Genomic DNA, 21,382 nt, shown 5'->3' with positions numbered 1-21,382 from the left:
ACCTGGGGACCCCTTAGCTGTCTGCACTCAATATTGAGTTCAATAACTTTAGGAGCTAAACTCTCCCATGTCCTTACTCCAACCCCCACAACCAGGCCTTGTTATCATATAGTCTGCTATTTCACGCCACTCATTGTTAGCCACTAACCTTCCCCATTAATAACTATCCATCCTCCTAGCCAGATTGTTATCAACTCCTTTGTCTGTCTATCTGCTCTTCTCCATCTTTGGGCTCTCCTCTCCTATCATTTACTCCTTACTCTCTCCCCCACCCTATTTTCTGCATATTAGTATAAACTGACATTTTCCTAGCTACCATCGATTCTGAGGAAGGGTCGGTCAACATAAAACATTAACTGTGATTTCTCTCCACAAATGCTACCTGGCCAGCTGAGCTTTCTCAGCAATTTCTATTTTGTTTCTCCCCAAAAACTGTATCCCCAGATTTATTTTCTGTGGGTCTTCTGTTCACTTTGACCTCCCTCTTTCTTTTTTAGCCACTGAAAGAAGATGTCATCGTCAGTTTTTGTATTCCTTGGCAGTTGGACTTCATAGTTTAGTTTGTCTCTCTTTATTTCTTTTCAGTCCCCCTTTACTGGATTCTGAATTTATTCCAGACTTCAGGATTATCACAGATTTTGACCACCTTGTTTACTTTTTCTTTCAATTTAATACTCTCTTTAACCTCCTTGGTTAGCCCATAGTTGGTTTATTCTTCTCTTAGAATCTTTCCTCTTTGCTGGAATGTATTTTTGACATGAACTAGCCCATTAAATGCTTACCACTGCTTGCTTACTATCAATCCCGCTAAAATATCTATTTCCTAGGTACAACCTAGCAAACTCTATCCTCATTTATATAACAAAACAAATAACTACATTGCTGTTTGTTCACAATGTTTAATACATTTATGGAATATATAAATTTGTGAAGTTTATTAAAGTTATAAATTCATTAACAAACACGTAATACATTTCTACTGCAGAATTCATCATAATTTAAACACATATAGGTATTAGATAAATGTTGTATATATTAGAGCCTGTATGTTGTTATGGATCACACCAAACCTCCTCAAAATACATTAAGAAGATAGCCTAGACCCTAGTTTTTTCTTAAGTTATAGGTAAGTGTAAGACGTTGCATTTCAGATGCAATTCAATTGGTGAAACTACTCGACATTAAGGAAAATACACTTTATATTTATACCACAAATAAAATAGAGGAAAATAAAAGGAAAGGAAAAGAATTGTTTAAAAAAACTCAATACAATAAATATTGCTAATGAAATATTCCAATGTAGAAACATCCCATAAATGCACCGTTGGCAACAGCAAATTCAGTAAAACAGATCGTCTCACGTGCAATTCTAGCAGTAGGAAGAGGATCCCACTGTCTACTGTAACAGAGAAAGGAATAAAAGCTTCCACATCCAGCTTTAATACCCCAGCAATTGCTGAAAGCTAAAACTAAACATCCTGTTTAACTCCTGTGGGAGCTTAGCCCCACCCATTCAAGCTTCTTTTTTTGTTCCGACTGTAAAATAAAATCCCCAAGGCCTCAAAAGCTGCTTACCCAATAGGCTTTGATCAGACTGCTCTTCACCTATGTCTCAAGCTTTCTTCATTAAAAATAAAAGGTCAAATGTAACTTTTAAAGCCATGGTATCATGACAATGGAATTCTCGTCAGCTGAAAAGTAATTCTGAAAATGCACACAATTTCCAAATACATGCAATGCTTTCTAAAGTCCAGGAGATGGCACTCACTGATTAAGTAAGTACTTCTGCGGTAAAACACAGGATTCAAGCAATATTTGTATTGAATTAATGGATAGTGTTTTGTATAACAGCATAAAAAATGACATTGAGTAGAAAAATATTTTTTATCATGATCTAGAGAACAATTCTTCTGTTATTTTGTCTAGCAACTGACACTGTGACGATTACACAATGCCTCAACCTCACTTAAATGGCATGTGTCTCACAAGCTAACTATTAAATGATGAAGCCTTCGTAATACATCAACCCCAAAGATACTCATCTTGTACTTTTATCAGTGCTATGAACAATAGCACATTTGGTTTTGTAAACAATATTCATAGGAATTCTAAATGCTGTAAAGTGGGAAAACTAAATTGTTAGTTGTGCTCCTGAGATGCTGCTTGGCCTGCTGTGTTCATCCAGCCTCACATTTTATTATCTTGGAATCTCCAGCATCTGCAGTTCCCATTATCTCTGTTAGTTATCCTATCATTTTCAGCTGTCAGCTTCATGTACTTTTGTCTGACAAATCTGTTATTGTTTAGGCTCGCTCTAGATAACTTTATCTCATGTCCAATGGAAATATCTACTTCTAATGGTAAGCATTCACCACTACCATGAAATCCCACTCTCTGGCCCAGGAATCAATATATGACTATGTGTGCAGTGTAATCTGGAATGGTGCACCACAAAACTAAACTCATTTCTGAAAAGGTGCTCACTGGAAATTATAGTGAAAAGTGCTATAGCTTTTAAGAAAGTTTTAAAAACTTGTAAAAATTGGTTTATTTTCTAATTGATGGCTAAAAAAATGAAAATATTTCACATTTTAAAATGTTTAGTAAACAAATAGGTAAATGTTTGACTGACCACAAACAATATTTTTGTTATCATTTATACTTTAAAATACATAGAGGAATATTTCGTTTTTTGATGTAACACACATCACTTCCTCTCTAAAATTAGCAAACAGTCCACATTTGCTTCCAGCCTCCAATGAACTCTTGTATTCCCATGTCATCGAGTAGTAACTTCAAATGATTATTAAATGACTGAATCTGTAATGATCAAAGTAGTCATGCTTGAGAGATAGTAGGACCTGCAGATGCTAGAGAATCTGAGATTACAAGGTGTATAGCTGGATGAACACAGCAGGCCAAACATCATCAGAGGAGCAGGAAAGCTGATGTTTCGGGCCACATCTTGTTATTCTCAAAGTAATCATGCTTACTGGCATGCGGACTCAGAGCAAGTCATATGCTGTGCTTTATTCAGCCTAAATTTAAAGCTAGGTTCCTCAAATATAGTATTCTTTTAAACTTCATAGTTGTAACATTATCTAATCTGCCTATCTAACTGTTGTCTACTCAGTCCAAACAGTTTAAAACTGTAATTTACACAGGCTGGTAATTCCTAATTAGAATTTTCACGGCACCATTTTCAAATTTTTAATTGTGTACTATCTACAAGATGCACTGCAGAAATTCACCAAAGATCCTCAGGCAGCACCTTCCAAACACATGACCACTTCCATCAGAAGGACAAGGGTAACAGACATATGGGAACACCACGACCTCCAAGTTCCCCTCCAAACCACTCACTATCCTTACTTGGAAATATAACACCATCCCTTCGCTGTTGCCCGGTCAAAATCCTGGAAATCCCTCCCTAATAGCATTGTGGGTCAACCTGCAGGAGAACTGCAGCAGTTTAAGAAGGCAGCTCACCACCACCTTCTCAAGGGCAACTAGGGATGGGCAAGAAATGCTGGCTAGCATGTAATGCCTAAGTCCCACAAATGAGTAGAAAAATAAACTTAATTGCAAATTGGCCAAAAACCAGGAAGAATTGTATTTCCCAATCAGTTAATTACCTGCAAAATTGGAAAATTAATGAAGCCTCCATGGAAATTCCAAACTTCAATTAAAACATGGAAAAGAGTGCAAATGCAACGGAGGCCCATCAAATGAATGATGTAACGCCTAGCTCTACCTCACTATCAATTCTCTTGACATTCCTCACTCCGCTCCCCCTGCCACCCCTCCCCCCTACTACCTTTGTGTTAACAAATTCTTTCCACAGATTTCCATCTAGATGTTATGGAGAGGTTTGTATGCTCCTATGCTTGAGTAATGCCATCTTTCCCGAGGCTGCGAAAATTCTCCGGGTAAACTTCCTAAGAAAATTTCTGATATAATCTTTGTTGCAAAACAAAATAGGGAAAGATAAAACAAAGAAACCTGGATGCTGGGGCTCTGAAACAAAAACAGAAATTTCCAAATTGCAGAATTACCAAGCTGAATTAACATCTTGAGTACAGTGACTCTTCACCAGTTCTGATGAAGGTGGCCCAACTGAGTCAGTAGACAGCAGAGAGGTATGTAGGGTTAGTGCTGTCGAGTTTTAGGCATCTGGCAGCTAGTGAGGGAAGATGGTGGAGGCAATAGTGGAAATAGAGGAACATGCACCTTGATGGGAGGTGGATGCAGTGGCAGAGATAGCCTGTGTGTGAGGCTTTGCAGGGAAGATAGTGGCAACTAGGCTGACCAAGTGGAGAAAGACATTGGCCTTCTTTTTACATTGCTGGCCATAGTTGCAGACAGTTGAGAATGCCCTTACGTTGGCGACAGTCTCAGACATGGATAGCATGGTTTGGTGTTGTGACCTCTACTACAAATCCTGGGAAACCAGAAATCCCATATTTTGCCATCCCTTCCTTGAGGGAATCCAGGTGCTTGCCCAAGTACACAACAGTCTTTTAAAGATGGCGAGTGGAAGAGATACTGGTCTTTCAATGGATATTTGCAGAGTGGCGAGTGTTCTGGGAATGATGTTTGGTAAGATTGGCCTAGAATCAGATGTGGGTATGACATAGTAATGATGCAGTTAGTTAATGAGTGCATTTGGAAAGATACGGCAAGAATTTCTCCAAAATACTCAACATCAGTCACAACTAGCCAGAAAATCTTCAGCCCAATAGCCTCGCTGAAATAAAGAGACCGAAACTGCATTCCCCATTCCAGATGTGTCTGACTAAGGCCTTGGACTGCAGCAATAAATTGTTCCAATTTATATCGTCCCTTGATAATAAATGACAGCTTTCCATTTGGTTTCATAATCGCTTGCTGCACCTCCATACTATCTTTTTGGGATTCATACAGCAGGACACCCAGATACCTCTATCACCAATTTCTGCAATTTGTCCCCATTTAAATAGTATACTACTTTTCTAAAATTCCTGCTAACGTGGATAAGTTCACATTTTCCCACATTACACTCCAGCTACACTCATTTAACCTGTCTATATCCTTTTTCAATCTCTTTACCCCCTCTTGACAACATAGTTATGCCACTGTTTTACCTTTTAACTCACTTTCTCAGATTCCACAAACAATAATCTAGTAATGGCAAGGCTCTCTGTTTTTGTCACATTGATTGAGGATGAATGTTTGCCAGCAATAACTTCCCTGCTCTTCTTTGAAGTATTGCAACAGAATCTTTTATGTTCATCAGACTGAGTAGATGGAGCTTTAGTTTTACATCTCATCTGAAAGAAGCATGTCCAACTGCGCAGCATATTGTCAGTATCGAACTGGAATGTTAGCCTTAATTCTTCTCATCAAGTCCTGAAGCCAGACTTGAGCACGCAAACTTCCCATTCAGAGGCAGCATGTTACTAACTAAGCCAGGGCATCGTTCAACTTTGCAATATTCCAAATTTCTGCCTTTTCTCCAGCCTATCTGCCTCTGAAATCCCAGACCATGTCTCAGAATCAGTTATTTCAATGCCAATCTAACCAGCTTCCCAACTCCCATCAACATAAGCTTATCCAAAACTCTACTAACAGTATCCTAACTCACACTAAGTCCTATCTATTCAGCACAACTCTGATTGCTACTTACATGGATTTATCAGCTACCAATGTATAAGTAACTGTGTCCATTAGTAAACTGGCATTTTCTGCATGGTAAAGAACTTATAAAATTAGTTAATACCACACTGATTTTCTCCCTCTACTTTCTACTACTGCACCACTATGACTATTTCAACTGCTCTCTCTACTATTTTCTCTCACCTTGTGCACCTCTGTATCTTCTATGTCATTAGAAACAGCTGGATAATGTTCCAGACATCACATAAACTGACCTCAAGCTGGGAGATGAGCACAAAGTGAGATGACTATCTTGGCATTTGCCTACCTGTCTTGCTTTCATTACATGGAAGATTTCAAATGGGGGATTGGCATAGTAACAAGTCCTTGTTGGGAGCTCTCTCTTCAGGAAGGAACAAAGGACTATAGGAATAGGAGTAGGTTATTCAGCCCCTCAAATCTGTTCCACCATTCATTGAGATCATGTTTGATCCGTGGCCTAACTCCATATACGTCCCTTTGGCCTATATCCTCTAATTCCTTTGCTTAACAAACATCTATCTATCTCAGATTTCAAATTATCAACTGATCCATCATCCACTACCGTTTGTGGAAGAGATTTCCATATTTTGTGTGTGGAAGTGGATTCTAACATCTCTTTTGAATGGTCTGCCTCTAATCTTTATCCTATGCCTCCTAGCTCTAGAATGTCTAAATAGTGGAAATGGTTTATCTTTGTTCACCCCATCTTTTTCTGTTAATATCTTGAAGGATTCGATCAGATCACTCCTTAATCTTCTAAATTCCGGAGAAAACAGGCCTAATTTGCATAAACTCTCCTCATAACTGAACCACTGAAGTACACAAAACATTCTTGTAAACGCACATATGCCAATATATCCTCCCTAAAGTGTGGTGCCCAGATTTGTTCACAGTACTCCAGGTGGGTTTTGTATAGCTGCAGTATAATACCTACATCTTTGTACTTCAGTCATCTGGATATAAAGACCAGCATCCCATTAGCCTTCTTGAAGCTTTCTTCTTTGACTGGAAGATTCAGAAAGAAGAAGACACTGAGCGTCCTCTAACAGTCCAAGTACAGGACAAGATGCTGTCTTCATATCTTATTGAGATCAACACAACATCAACATTAAAGAGATAAGCTCCAAGGAGTGTCTTAAGTGAGGGTAGAGGGACAGAAAAGTGTGTGGTATGTATGAACCACACACAATGATCATAATTGTGGACTTTACCTGACTATTTAGCCGTTGCATATCTAAATTGCTGCATCCTAGGGAAATTAGTAAACCATGAGAAAAAATATGAATAGCTAACTGACTATTTTTAGGTAACTGGAGCACAAATCCTAAATCTTAGAAATGCATAGGTTTTAAAATTCTCATTATGTGCTCAGCTTGGCCATCCTGACCCCTTTGTTCTCATGTAACCTCAAGCTCTCCTTTCCTTAAAACTCTGTATTCCTCAGACTCTGGCTTTTTGTGCATTTATCATTTTCTTTGCCTCACTGTTAGCGCTTTTCATTCAACCATCTCAGCTCTTAAATACCGAGATTAGTTCCATACACCTGTTTGTCCTTCTGTCCTCATTTAAGATATTCCTTAGTGCTTGCCGCTTTGATTAAACTTTCAATCACCTTTCCTGGTGTTTCTTTGTTCAACTTGCTGCTACTAAATTTTTCTGATCCCACTCCCATGAAGTAGCCTGTGCCAATTTACTATTGTTGTGATATTATACAAATACTGGAAGTTATTGTTGAATCTTATAAAAAAATCTGATTTCTCCATTGCCCTCTAAATGCATTTCAAAACTCCAGGGGATATAATCGTCCTTGTGATGTTGGACTAGATATTTATAAAGTGTAAAGTTATTATGTTGAGAAAGACAATCAGTCTTGCACTAGCCCAAGGAAGACAGAATGATTACTAACAGCCTGATTTATACACATCTCATCCCTTTGATGCAGGTTGGATATATGGAGAAACTTAACTCACGAATACATTAAAGCTGCAAATCAAAAATGACTTTCAAAATCTTGATAAGTATTTCACACACATTCAGGATATAGAGAAAATCAAATAAGATCCACATTGAGCAATTGCAAAGACCATTAAACTGAAGGTACGAAGAATTCGCAGCCCAGCAACCAACATTAGTTGTTTCTAGCATTTTCATTGTATCTGTGATCATTTTTTTGGCATTATGACTGGCTCAGTTCTGAAATATGTATTTGGTTAAAACGATTACTTTGTCAGTGAGAGGGAGCTGTTTCAGGCAAGCAACACAAAGAGGGATAAATCATTTTCTTTTGGAATTTACAGATCCTATTGTGTCTTCCTGTCCCATACCAGGACATAACAGTTACATCCAGCCTGAGAAATGTAATTGACCCTCATAGGAATCAGAGTTAATAGAGAACTTTCTTTTGAAAAGAAACATACCGATAGAGTTCGAAATTTTAGTAATATAGTATATACACCATGCAAAGATTCTGAAGATGTGAAATAGGAAAAGCTCCTGGGTTAATTAGAGGTTAGCAGCAAAGCCGTTCACTAGTATATCCCTTCAAAATACAATTTTTTGTCATTGTTATTCCTCTTTTAATTCTTAAGTAAACTACTTGTAACCACATTAATCTCCATGGTCACAGGACAGGTCTATGTACGTCCTACAAGGACTTTTGATACCATCTCTTCAAAGAGCTAGATCAAAGGTCAACATGCACAATACTGAAAAGGACCCATCCAAGAGTTTCCACTCACAGTTCAATATTCCCTCAGTTCTTCACTGAAGCATCAGCCATTTTTTTTAGTGTTCATACAGGACAAATCCAATCATTAAAATGGCCACCTCATTATTCCATTCTCAACTATCAAGAAAGTAGTGGCAAGCATCATGAATAGCTCACTGATGCTCATTTTGGGTTCTGCCAAGGGGACTTGACTCCAGATCTCATTACAAACTTGGTGAAAAAACATTAACTAAATAACTAAATTCCAGAAATGAGTTGACAATCTTATCCTTTGTACTGAATGTTTGCAGAAGAAGCCAGAGCAAAACTGAAGCAAATGAGGCTAAAGGGAAAAAAAAACTCATAATGATTGGAATCAAAGGAAAATGTGCATGGTTGATGGAGTTCATTCATTTCAGCACCAGGACATCACTGCAGGATTGTGCTGATGCCCAGCTACTTTCAATTGCTTCGTTGATGACCCACCCACAATCAAAATGCGCAAAGTGGAGATACTTGCTTTAATTTGCACAATGATCAGCACCATTCATTATTTCTCAGATACTGAAGCAGTCCATGTCCGCATGCAGCAAGATCTAGACAACATTCAAACTTGAACAAATGCATGCCAATTAATATTTGTGTACCACATATGCCAGGTAATGACCATCTCCAAAAAGAGAGAATCTAACCTTTTGCCCTTGACATTCAATTATATTGTCATCAATAAATCGCCCACTATCAACATCCTGAGAGTTACCATTGACCGGAAACTGAGGCAGACCATCCATATAAAATTGAGAAGATCTGAGGCTAGGAATTTTGCAGTGAGTAACTCATGTCATGATTCCCCAAAACATGTCTGTCATCTAAAAGAAACTAAGCATTCCTTCACTTTTGCTGGGTGAAAATTCTAGGCCTTCCTTCCTAACAGCACTGTGGGTGTACCTACCCTACATAGTTTGCTGCAGTTCAAAATGGTAACTCATCACTATTTTATCAAGGGCAAATAGGGATAGACAGTAAATGTTGATCTAGCCGGTGCCAATCACAGCCCCTGAAAGAACAAGCTTTAAAAAAAGTCATTTTACAGCTAAGCAGAAATAACATCACCCAACGTAATTTTGTGAGGAGATCATTGTAGGGTTGTTGAGTAAAAGCTGATGGGAAATTCACAGACGACTAGGAGGGAAGGAGGTGGGAGCCATGGCTTTTGGGAAAAGATCCTTATCATAGGCAGCGAGGGAAAGAGCAACCTTGCTTGAAGGGGATCAGTTGAACATCAGTGGTTTGGCAAAGTCCTGTTTTTGGAGCCATAGGCTCATGCCATTTATTAAAAAACAATCTATTTCCCATCTCCTCCAGTTTTCAAGTTACTGTGCAATGGAGTCTGTGGGCAAGTGTCAGAGCAGTCCAGTATCTCAGCTTTTTTGTTTGACTTGGAGAGGAGACATTTGTTTTTGTATGTAGGTGTGAGAATTGTGCTTGTTTTCACCTCCTGGAGGACAAAACAACAGATATTTGGCAGGAGGTATCTGCAAACATGTTGAGAAAGGCGGATCTGCTGAGTACCACTGGCAGTGGTACCCTAATGCTACAATTTGTCTGTGAAGATACTTGGAAGAGATGTCATAGGTCAGCAACATATTCCATTCTGATGTAGATATTGTGAAGGGAGTCATTCCTGGCCTTTGCCACGGAGTGATGTTAGGGCCAGTGATATGTTTGGTGTTGACCTAATGGAGTTTCCGACTCTAAGATTTGGCAGGCATGCAGAAATCAGGACCAAAGCAAGTGTCCCAAGTCTGCATTTGCTGGCAGTAGGACTAGACATAGATATTTAAAACAGAAGGTGCCTCCTAACTGACTGGAAGTCAAGTCTATTAAAGATAGTGGTCAGGCTATCAATGCTGCTGATTCAATTTTTGATACCTCTGAAACTCAGCCCTACTTGGGGAGGGGGTACTGATAACACAGGTCAAGAATCCAGACAGCCTCACAGGAAAGATGCTCCCTCAGAGAGGTAAGCCTGTTGATTAGAGAGGAAACAACTCCTGATGATTTTCTAGGGCCATGCAATCTGTCTTTCCCGCTCTTGGTAGCCTCTGTAGGGCATGGAACCTCCGGATCAGATGACCTGCCTGACCTTCGCGAGGACGCTACCACGACTGATCTAGGAGCTTCTAACACAGCTGCCCACTGCCAGCAAAATGTTGGCAGAGCATCCAAATTAGCCTTAATTTAAGCATCAAATAAAAAATCAGCTACCCAAAATCCTTCAACACACCATCAAGGGAGGCATGTGCCCACTCCTACTGAGAGCAAAAAAAGGGACACTCAGAAGTTTTCTGATGATTACAACTATGTATTACAATTAAAAGATATACTTATAGTGGAGGATATGAACATGTTATGATGTAATTGGGTAATATAATCATGTGAAATAGTTTGAATACAATTGGGTAATATAGTCATGTGTGCTAACCTGGAAATGAAGACTATGTAAATACTTTTGGATAAGAGATATGGATGATTGGGTATGTAACCTTTTATATGAAAATTATTATCTGTAGAAGTAATTGATTGGAGCATTGTTATCAGTATAAATAGTACAAAACCATTCTTTTGTGATAAAGTTTGAGTTGTACACCGTCTCTGATGTGAATCAGACAACATTTGAACTGCCCCTATCTGAGCACAGGTGAGCCCTTCACTGCCTGCATTATGTTTCTATTCAATTTTTCTCCCATGCCCCAAAACAAATATTGTTTCTGGTATTCTCCTTCAGGAATTGCCATGTTATTCATTTTAATATTAGTAGAAACCCAATTTTCAATGTAGAAAAAATGAATTCAAAATAAATACAGTCTCATAACAAAGTAGTTTAATCTAGTTGCAGTTACACTTTGAACTTCAATTCAAGACAAACATTTGAATAAACAAATTAGGGGCAGATGGTGGTTATCCAGCCCCTTGAGTATCTCTGGCTTTGAAAAAGATTGTTGCAGATCAGATTGAAGCCACAATTTCACATTCCAAACTAAATCTTTGTCTCTGTTTGACAAGAATCTACCACTACATTAAAAGTATTCATTTACCCTGTTTCCACCACTTTTGTGGAAGAGAATTCCACAGGCACATAGCCCTCTGAGAGATAAAAGCTTATCTCAGTCTAATTGGGTGACACTTTGCTTTTAGACATTGACCTCACTTCTAGCCTCTTCCACAAAGATAAACATCCTTTCACTATCTACCTTGTCAACTTCTCTCAGGGTCTCAAATGTTTCAATAAGATTGCCTCTCATTGCTCTAACTTCCAATGGATTCGTGTTCAACCTGTCCAAATTTTCCTTATAAACTAACACGCCCATCCAAGGACTCAGTTGAGTCAACATTATGTGAAATGCTTCAACAATATTTACATTGCTTCTTCAGTAAGGACAGTCAAATTCCACACAATACTCCTGCATAGGATAATAAGAACCTCTAATGCCAGAGTCAGAGATAACACAGTGCGGAGCTGGAGGAGGACAGGAGGCCAGGCAACATTAGAGGAGCAGGTAAGTTGATGTTTTCTGTTGGGACGCTTCTTCAGAAATATTCCTGATCTAGTTTTATTGAGTAATTGCAGCACAAAAACCTCTCCTTACACATTAAATCTCCCTTACAATAAATAACAACATTCCGTTTGCCTTTGAATAACTCATTGTACTGACACACCAGCTTTTCCTGATTCTTGAGAACTTTGAGTGCTTCGAATTCTCTCAACTTAAACAATATATTGTTTTCTGTTCCGTCTGCCAAAGTGGACAAGTTCAAGTTTTCCTACGTTAGATACTGTGTGCCAAATCTTTGTCCACTGACTTAATCTATCTATTTACCTTTGAAAACTTTGTACCATCTACCTACTCAACTTCAAAGACTCCTTACGCCCACTTTATGACATACTTTCCTACCTATTTTTGTGCCATCAGCAAATTAAGTTTCTATACATTCAATCCCCCCAACACAAATCATTGAGGTACATTGTAAGTAACTGAGACCCCATCACGGATCCCTGTGATCCACCATTCATCACCATATTTCTAGTCCTAAAATGACCCATTTATGTCTATTTTCTGGTTCCTGTTGTCTAGCTAATCCCATTTTCCATACAAATATGTCATTGCCTACAACTACGAGCCCTTTAGGGTTCTGGTTTGCGATCAGTAACTTGCTGGTTTTTGGGTGGTTCGAATCACTCCCAGTGCCCAGGTTCTGATGCTGAAGTTATTTAGGGAATGTGAAATGAAGAAGGCAGTAGACAGGTGTTTCAGACACAGAAGAATCTCTGTGTTTATTAAATTTAAAAGATGAGTATATTAGAAGGTATAAAAGGCAAATACAAATAGTGAAATTGACAATATTAATTATACAGAGGACAGTACTTAAATGCCCAATTAAATTAACACAGATTAAGCTCTATTAGAAACTAAACAGCAGTATTAATTCCAGAAACTTTAATCAGGCTCCCTACTCTTGGGTTCCCTGCACTATCACCACCCACCTTCCCCTCCCTGATGGCTAGGTTGGATACTTTGAGTCCTGAGAAAGTATGCTCACCGCTGGTGAAAAATGCCACAGCTTGTGCTTCAATGAAGACTTTGGATGATGTAGGCCTTCAGTCCTGGTTGAGTTCACTGATACGATGTGTTTTGCATTTATCAAGTGAATACCTAGTTTCTCTTATTTTGCGGTGGTTTTGTGAGCTGGTTTTCACCTCAGAATGTGCCTGAGGCCTCGTCAGTCGGGTCAGTGGTTTTCAGAGGTTGTCGGTTACCAGGTCTGCTGGTCGTAGTTGGTTGCCGTTGGTTCCCGATACGGAACAGGCCTGTGTCAATAGTTTTCAGGGAAATGGCTGTGCAGTTAGTTCTCAGGGAGAGCAGCTGTCTAGAATCCTTCTTCTGGAGATGGCTGTGGGGATGGCTGTCGGGGCAGTAGCTCTTTTGAATCCCTCTCCTCGGGGTAGCTGCAGGCATAGCTCTTGGGGCAAATCACTCTCTCGCATCCCTCTTCCAGAGGTAGCTGTGCAGAGGCTCTTGGGGAGGTAGTTCTTCGAGGTGAGGTCAAGGGCCTGCAGTTATACCGATTGTGGGTCTCTTATCTTCATGCCAATTCTGCACTTACTTCTGTGTTATTGCTGTTCCCTTTTGTGGCAATTGGCTTCCTGATAGTTAAATGCAGGTGTGAATGTATTTTGATTAAGTAGAATGTCTGGTAGCTCTGTTGCATGAATATTGATCGAAGTTGAATGTCTGGCATCTGCAGAGGCCCCATTCTATCTGGGTTGGGTGGAGCTGCTTGATAGTTCTTTTAGAATGGATGTGTGATTTGGATTTTCGAGCTGATCAATGGTTCCAAGCAGCTCTCTCTGTGCCTGTGTAATTTTCCCAGAGCTTAGCCCAGCTGCATTTTTTTATTAAAAAATCTTTTAAAAGCTATTTGAAACCTCAGGATTTTGATCCAGTATTCAGAACATGGAGATTTTTGATCAATTGTACAGCTCGTATGTTGTGAAATAAAGTTTGATGTAGCACCTCATCAGTTACTTCATGGAAATCTCTGTGCAGCACTTCCAGAGGTATCCCCTACAGCCACTTATTCCCAATAACCTTTCACAACTCAATTTCTTGTCACTTTTGAAAACTACTGAAATAACAGGCACACCAGTCAATCCATATACCACTTCCAATAATAAAAACGTCAATATTTTGCAGCTAATTAATGACTAACCTGCCAACATATGTGGCCTGGTCAATACTTGAGAAACAAACAAAACTGCGATTTAGTTGCTATTATCAAATAATAACAAGTTGATCAAAAATGATAGTTTCATCCTGACCTGGACAAACTAATTGCAGCCAAGTTCTCTCTATCTGCTTGGTTGACCTCTTACATCTGACAATAATTTTCGATTCATACATTAAAAATTTTGTTTAAAAAATCAAGATCAATAGAAACTAACATTTAAATGCTCAAACTAAAGGTTGCTACCTTTATAGTCAGCTTTACGGAGGTCGATAGGATAGTTAAGACAGCTTTTGGTATGCTAGCCTTTATTGGTCAGTGCATCGAGTATTGGAGTTGTGAGGTCATGTTACAGCTGTACCAGACATTGATTAGGCCACTTTTGGAACACTGCATGCAATTCTGGTCTCCCTGCTTAAGAACAGAAGGATGTTGTGAAACTTGAAAGGGTTCGGAAAAGACTTGCAAGAATGTTTCCAGAGTTAAAGGGTTTAAGCTATAGTGCGAGGTCGAATAGGCTAGGGCTATTTTCCCTGGAGGATCAGAGGCGAGGGGTGACCTAATAGAGGTTTTTAAAATCATGAGGGGTATGGATGTGGTGAATAGACAAGGTCTTTTCCCTGGGGTAAGGAAGTCAAAAAACTAGAGGTCATAGGTTTAAGGTGAGAGGGGAAAGATTTGAAAGGACCAAAGGGGCAGTTTTTTCTCATAGAGGGTGGTGCGTGTATGGAATGGCTTGCCAGAGGAAGTGGTGGAGGCTAATACAAATTACAACACTTAAGATGTATCTGGATGGATATATGAATGGGAAGGTTTCAGAGGGATATGGGTCAAATGCTGGAAAATGTGACTAAATTTATCTAGGCTATCTGGTCAGCATGGACAAATTGGACAGAAGGGTTTGTTTCCATGCTGTACATCTCTGCTACTTTATTGCTCTAAATATTGTGAATGCAGTTTTTAAAGAAAATGTCAACATCTAATACATAAACAGAAAGCTGTAACAAAGGATAACAATTCTTTCAAATAAAGTATATCAAAAAGCTCCTTGAAGTGAATGTCAGTAATATCGAATTTTATATTTTATACATGCAACTTCTATAGCAACACACCTCCGGCTACACAACTGACTTAGTGCAGTTGCAAATGGCTGAAACACCACATTAGTCTAGTCCTTGGTAATATTCTCAGAAAATGTCCCAAATATGCTCAATGAACTCCAACCTAAGGCCACTTTTGCTAGTTTTATTTGTTCAATTGATGCAATGATTAAATTCAATCGCCATTACTGATGCAACCTTCTTGAAGGCTGCTGACATTTCCTGTCATATATATTGCCCTGCAGTGTAAAGGCTGTTAACAGGCCTATAAACGATTCCACCAGTCATTTCTTTCCTTTCTTATTTCTTATTGCCACATAAACTGATTCTATATATGGTCCCTCTGAACCAATGTCATTTTTATTATTGGTGCAAGCTTTAGTAAGGGTGATAAATGACTGCCTCGCTCCCCTTTTCTTCTAAAATGCCTAATATTCCTCAATAATCACTCTTTAGTTTTGCTTACCTTGCAACCGAGTCTCTGCAATAGTGATCAGATCATTCCAACTTGTTGCTATTTCTGCTACCAATCATGCACCTTATTGGAAATCTGTAAACATTCAAGTCAAGAGATATTAATTCTGTCTTTTTAATATTTTCCCTACTCTAATCTTATTTGCTGGTATACTCTTATGTTTGTACATCTGTCCCTCCTATTTCTGCTTCCTCCTTTCCTCCTGTTTGTTATCATCTCATATTATCACCTGCACTATTATTTCAAACTTAGCTTTCCAAAACTCCACTTACAGGAATCCTTGCCCCACCGGCCCACACTAATTAGTTTAAAGTTCCACATGAATTCAAACTGATTTCTCCTACAGTAATCTTTGTGCCATGCATATAGCTCTCTGATATTATTTGGCCTACACCAATTTGCACACTGCTCAAGTAAAAATACAGAGATAATTGAATTTGTAGTTCTGTCAATAGCACTCAAAAAACTATGTCAAATGGATCCTTCTGTCCCCACTACAAGTATCTTTATGTTCCCAAGAGGAGTCCTTAGCTTTAGCCCCAAGCAAATAACACAAATATTGGGACTTACATTTTCATCTGGAGAGAATTATTTATATACCTCTAACTATATTGCCCCCTACAATAACTATGTTCCTTTCACTTATTCCATTTGAGTGGCCCCTGCACCATTGTGCTGTAGTTAGTTTATTCAGCTTCCCTGCAATCTTCACACTTAACCAATTGTCTGTTGGACAATTGCAAAGGCTGAGACTTCTCTAGTGCTACCCTATAAATGTTTCATTCACAGTCATACCCTCCAGTCACTACCAAGTTTGAAGTAACTAACCCCAGACTCCAGCTCATAAACTCTGAACTGGCAGGCTCATATTGCAAATTTGGTTGTTTTGTCCACTGGGCCCTACATGCTACAGTTGCTTCACATCACCTTCCCTACCACTTTAACTATGTTTTATTTAAGAGATTAAGTTTCACATTGTAGTCAATAATTATCTGTATTTACAGAAGGTAGTTGTTGTACATCTAATGTTACACTTATATCTTCCAAATGCAAGTTTAAGTTGCTGTTTATATCAAGAAAAAAATACTTTAAATTCACCATGCACTCATCTCACTGATCACCTAATTAATGTTTCCAGGCTGTAACTGTTCCACCATGTTGCTGGTCCTTGGTTCTTTCTCTTTTGGACCACTTCTCTTTTTTAGTGAAAGGACTGTTTGTAAAATGGTAAAACAACCTTCAATTTCATTGGGTCGAAATCCTGGAATTCTGCCCCAAAAAGCATTGTGGGTCTACATATAACATGCATGTGCATGGACTTCAGAGGTTCAAGAAGACAGCTCACCACCACCTTTGCAAAGGCAACTAAGAATAGGTAATAAAGGCTGGCCCCGCCAGCAATGCCCATGTCCCGGAGAGAATAAAGAAAAATTTCTCCTTCACTGCACCAAATTCACTCACCAAATTCCCAAGCTAATGCTCAATCACAAGCTTCTACCTTGTGCTTGCTTAGGTTGTATACTTGGCAAAAGTTGGACTTGTGTGAAAGAGCTGAATCAAGCACTGCTAGCAAAGGAAACTAGCTTTAACTGCAGATCTAACTAAGTAACTGTCGCTGCATCTGTGGCAAGGAGTTTTAATGCCCCGAGCTGCATCTGAAAGGAACTAATTCTAACTCCAAATTTGACTAGATTTTACAAAGAGAATAACCGTTAAAGTTAACACTTAAAATTACTTGACTTTAAAAATTCCCAAGACCACAGTTATGAATGGCTAACATTCTGTTTCCTTTATTCCAAATTCCTTTCAATGTGCTAAAACAAAATTCCAACGAATCATCCTTGAAGATTCTATATTGCAGGGAATACAAACTTACATTATGTAACCTCCCTTTATAATCTAAAGTTTGGAGCCCTGTTAACATTCTGCACATCATGTTTTCTCAGGAAGAAACTATGCTAACCCTCACAGGAAAGGAGACAACCATAGCTTTGGCAAGTGACAATACTGGAGGAAACATCCCACATCACATCTCATTATAATTTATTTGTCATTTCTTTCTGTACTGTCCCTTCACATTAAATGATAACCCTTGTCACTCTGTTTTCATTTCAGTTCAATGTGAATTATTAAAATATCACGTAAGAAATAGGAGACCACACTTCATAAAGTTTACTCAGTCTGACCCTTGCATCAAGTCATAGAGTCATACAGCATGGAAACAGACCCGTTGGCCCAACTTGGCTATGCCAACCAGGTTTCCTAAACTGAACTAATCTCTTTTACCTGTGTTTGGCCCATATCTCTCTAAACCTTTCCTATCTATGTATCCTTTGAAATGAGTTTGAAATTTCATAACTGTATTTACCCCAACCACTTCTTCTGGCTTCTCATTCTATATTAGCACCACTTGCTAGGAGAAAAAGTTGCCCTTCAAGTCCCTTTTAAATCTTTCCCCTCTCACATTATATCTATGTCCTCCAGTTTTGGACTTCCCTACTCTGGGAGAAAGCCTTGGCTATTCTCTCTATATATGCCCCTCATGAATTTATAAACCTCTATAAGGTCACCCCTCAGCCTCCTAGGTTCCCGGGGAAAAAAATACCAACCTATCAAGTCTTGCCTTATAACTTAAACCCTCCAGTCATGGTAGCATCCTTTCCAGTTTAATAACTTCTTTCGTATAGCAAGGTGACCAGAATTGTGTGTAGAACTCCAAATGTGGCCTTACCAATATCTTGTACAGCTGTAACATGACATTCCAATTCCTGTATTTAACACTCTGGTCAAGTATGAAGCTCCTTCTAAGTAATGTTAACACCTCCAGGTGCTTCACAGGAAAATTATAAAACAAATTGTGTCACGTAAGAAGATGGGTTAGATGACCAAAAGTTTGATCACAGGTGTAAGTTTTAAGTAATATCTTAAAGAAGGAATTTGAGCTAGAGAAATAGAGGTATGTAGGGAGGATATTCTGGAGCTTAGGGTCCAGGCAACTGTAAGTACAACCACCAATGATAGAATAACTAAAATTGAGGCTGCCTGAGTCTCCAGAACTAGAGGAATATTGGTATCTAGGAGGATCTTGGAGCTAGAAGAAATTATAGAGATAGAGAGGAATGAGGCCACGAAGGGATTTGGAAGGGAAGATAAGAATGTTAAAATCACAATATTATTTGTCTGGGATCTTTGTAGGTCGGGAAACACAGTGGTTGATAAAGGATTGAGATTTGTTGCACATGAAAAACTAGGCAGCAATGTTTTTGACGGTGAAATGTTTATTGAGCATAGGACATGAAAGGCAAGGCAGAAGTGCATTGAAAGAATTACATTTAGTGGTACCAAAGACAGGAATGAGGGTTTCATAACTGACAAACTGAGACAAAGTGAATGTTACAGAGGTTGAAATAGGTGGTTTTAATGACAGGACGAATTTCATTTTGTGATCAAATGTGAGACCAAGGTTGTAAACAGAAAAGATAATAAAATGTGAGGCTGGATGAACACAGCAGGCCGAGCAGCATCTCAGGAGCACAAAAGCTGACGTTTCGGGCCTAGTCCCTTCATCAGAGAGGGGGATGGGGGGAGGGAACTGGAATAAATAGGGAGAGAGGGGGAGGCGGACCGAAGATGGAGAGTAAAGAAGATAGGTGGAGAGAGTGTAGGTGGGGAGGTAGGGAGGGGATAGGTCAGTCCAGGGAAGACGGACAGGTCAAGGAGGTGGGATGAGGTTAGTAGGTAGTGGGGGGTGCGGCTAGGGGTGGGAGGAAGGGATGGGTGAGAGGAAGAACCGATTAGGGAGGCAGAGACAGGTTGGACTGGTTTTGGGATGCAGTGGGTGGGGGGGAAGAGCTGGGCTGGTTGTGTGGTGCAGTGGGGGGAGGGGACGAACTGGGCTGGTTGAGGGATGCAGTAGGGGAAGGGGAGATTTTGAAACTGGTGAAGTCCACATTGATACCATATGGCTGCAGGGTTCCCAGGCGGAATATGAGTTGCTGTTCCTGCAACCTTCGGGTGGCATCATTGTGGCAGTGCAGGAGGCCCATGATGGACACGTCATCAAGAGAATGGGAGGGGGAGTGGAAATGGTTTGCGACTGGGAGGTGCAGTTGTTTTTTGCGAACTGAGCGGAGGTGTTCTGCAAAGCGGTCCCCAAGCCTCCGCACTGGTTTCCCCAAGCGGAGGCTTGGGGACCGCTTTGCAGAACACCTCCGCTCAGTTCGCAAAAAACAACTGCACCTCCCAGTCGTAAACCATTTCCACTCCCCCTCCCATTCTCTTGATGACATGTCCATCATGGGCCTCCTGCACTGCCACAATGATGCCACCCGAAGGTTGCAGGAACAGCAACTCATATTCCGCCTGGGAACCCTGCAGCCATATGGTATCAATGTGGACTTCACCAGTTTCAAAATCTCCCCTTCCCCTACTGCATCCCTCAACCAGTCCAGTTCGTCCCCTCCCCCCACTGCACCACACAACCAGCCCAGCTCTTCCCCCCCACCCACTGCATCCCAAAACCAGTCCAACCTGTCTCTGCCTCCCTAATCGGTTCTTCCTCTCACCCATCCCTTCCTCCCACCCCTAGCCGCACCCCCCACTACCTACTAACCTCATCTCACCTCCTTGACCTGTCCGTCTTCCCTGGACTGACCTATCCCCTCCCTACCTCCCCACCTACACTCTCTCCACCTATTTTCTTTACTCTCCATCTTCGGTCCGCCTCCCCCTCTCTCTCTATTTATTCCAGTTCCCTCCCCCCATCCCCCTCTCTGATGAAGGGTCTTGGCCCGAAACGTCAGCTTTTGTGCTCCTGAGATGCTGCTTGGCCTGCTGTGTTCATCCAGCCTCACATTTTATTAGCTTGGAATCTCCAGCATCTGCAGTTCCCATTATCTCTGGTTGTAAACAGAAACATCAGTTGCTAGAATGGCACAAGGTGTACTTTACCAGGAACTCTAAAGAATTGTTCTTTAAATTGAATCATTAGTAACAAATGAGCAGGAATTAGAGCAGAAGATAGATTGCTGCATGCATTTCCTCTCCTGGGGGCAGTGTCATATATTAGCTCCACTACAGATCACACAGCTGTGAATTTCAAGGGGTTAGTGCACAAAGATGTCATTTGGTCATACACCAAGAAACCCAGATGTGCTATGTCAAACCAGCCACCTTGTACACTGAGCTGTAAACATCCAGCTACAACTCAGACCATGGATGCTAATCTGCCAACATGGAGCAAACATTCAGCTCCATGGACGTGGCAATTCAGTTCAGCATTAGTAAATTTCTGGCCTGGCATCTTCCATAGAAGCTCACACCGTTCCCACAGAAACTTAGCTGGCAGTCACCTTTTGTGCATTAATGTTGACAAAGATTATTAGAGTGCAACATCTTTCCTATATTCTGTTTTCACATATACCCATAAAAATTCCATGACTCACGTCCCAAGAAGTAGTCTGAGTTTAATTGAAGAGGCACTTTCTGCCCTCTCTTACCTCTCCGCCTATCACTCCACCATGCCTTATATAATGCCACACAAGCCAAATGGCTAAACTTTGCCAGCACACACTAATATGCTGCAGTCTACACTGGCTCATTAAGACCCAACTACCACAACATCTAAAACATCTTCAA

General features: G+C 40.1%; 1 protein-coding gene across 1 annotated transcript in view; it reads right to left on the bottom strand.

Annotated features, from left to right (window-relative positions):
- The window catches only part of kctd3 (potassium channel tetramerization domain containing 3), a 139,477-nt gene that overhangs the window by 95,835 nt on the left and 22,260 nt on the right, over window positions 1-21,382 (bottom strand). The window contains exon 2 of the mRNA XM_048536176.2: window positions 15,737-15,820. The gene's annotated coding sequence lies outside the window, so the exon portion shown is untranslated. The remainder of the gene's footprint in view (window positions 1-15,736; window positions 15,821-21,382) is intronic.

Source organism: Stegostoma tigrinum, chromosome 9 (genome assembly GCF_030684315.1).
Source record: "Stegostoma tigrinum isolate sSteTig4 chromosome 9, sSteTig4.hap1, whole genome shotgun sequence".
In the NCBI taxonomy this organism is placed as follows: Eukaryota; Metazoa; Chordata; class Chondrichthyes; order Orectolobiformes; family Stegostomatidae; genus Stegostoma; species Stegostoma tigrinum.
Note: the sequence above shows the minus strand (reverse complement) of the source record. Positions and strands in the feature narration are given on the sequence as shown.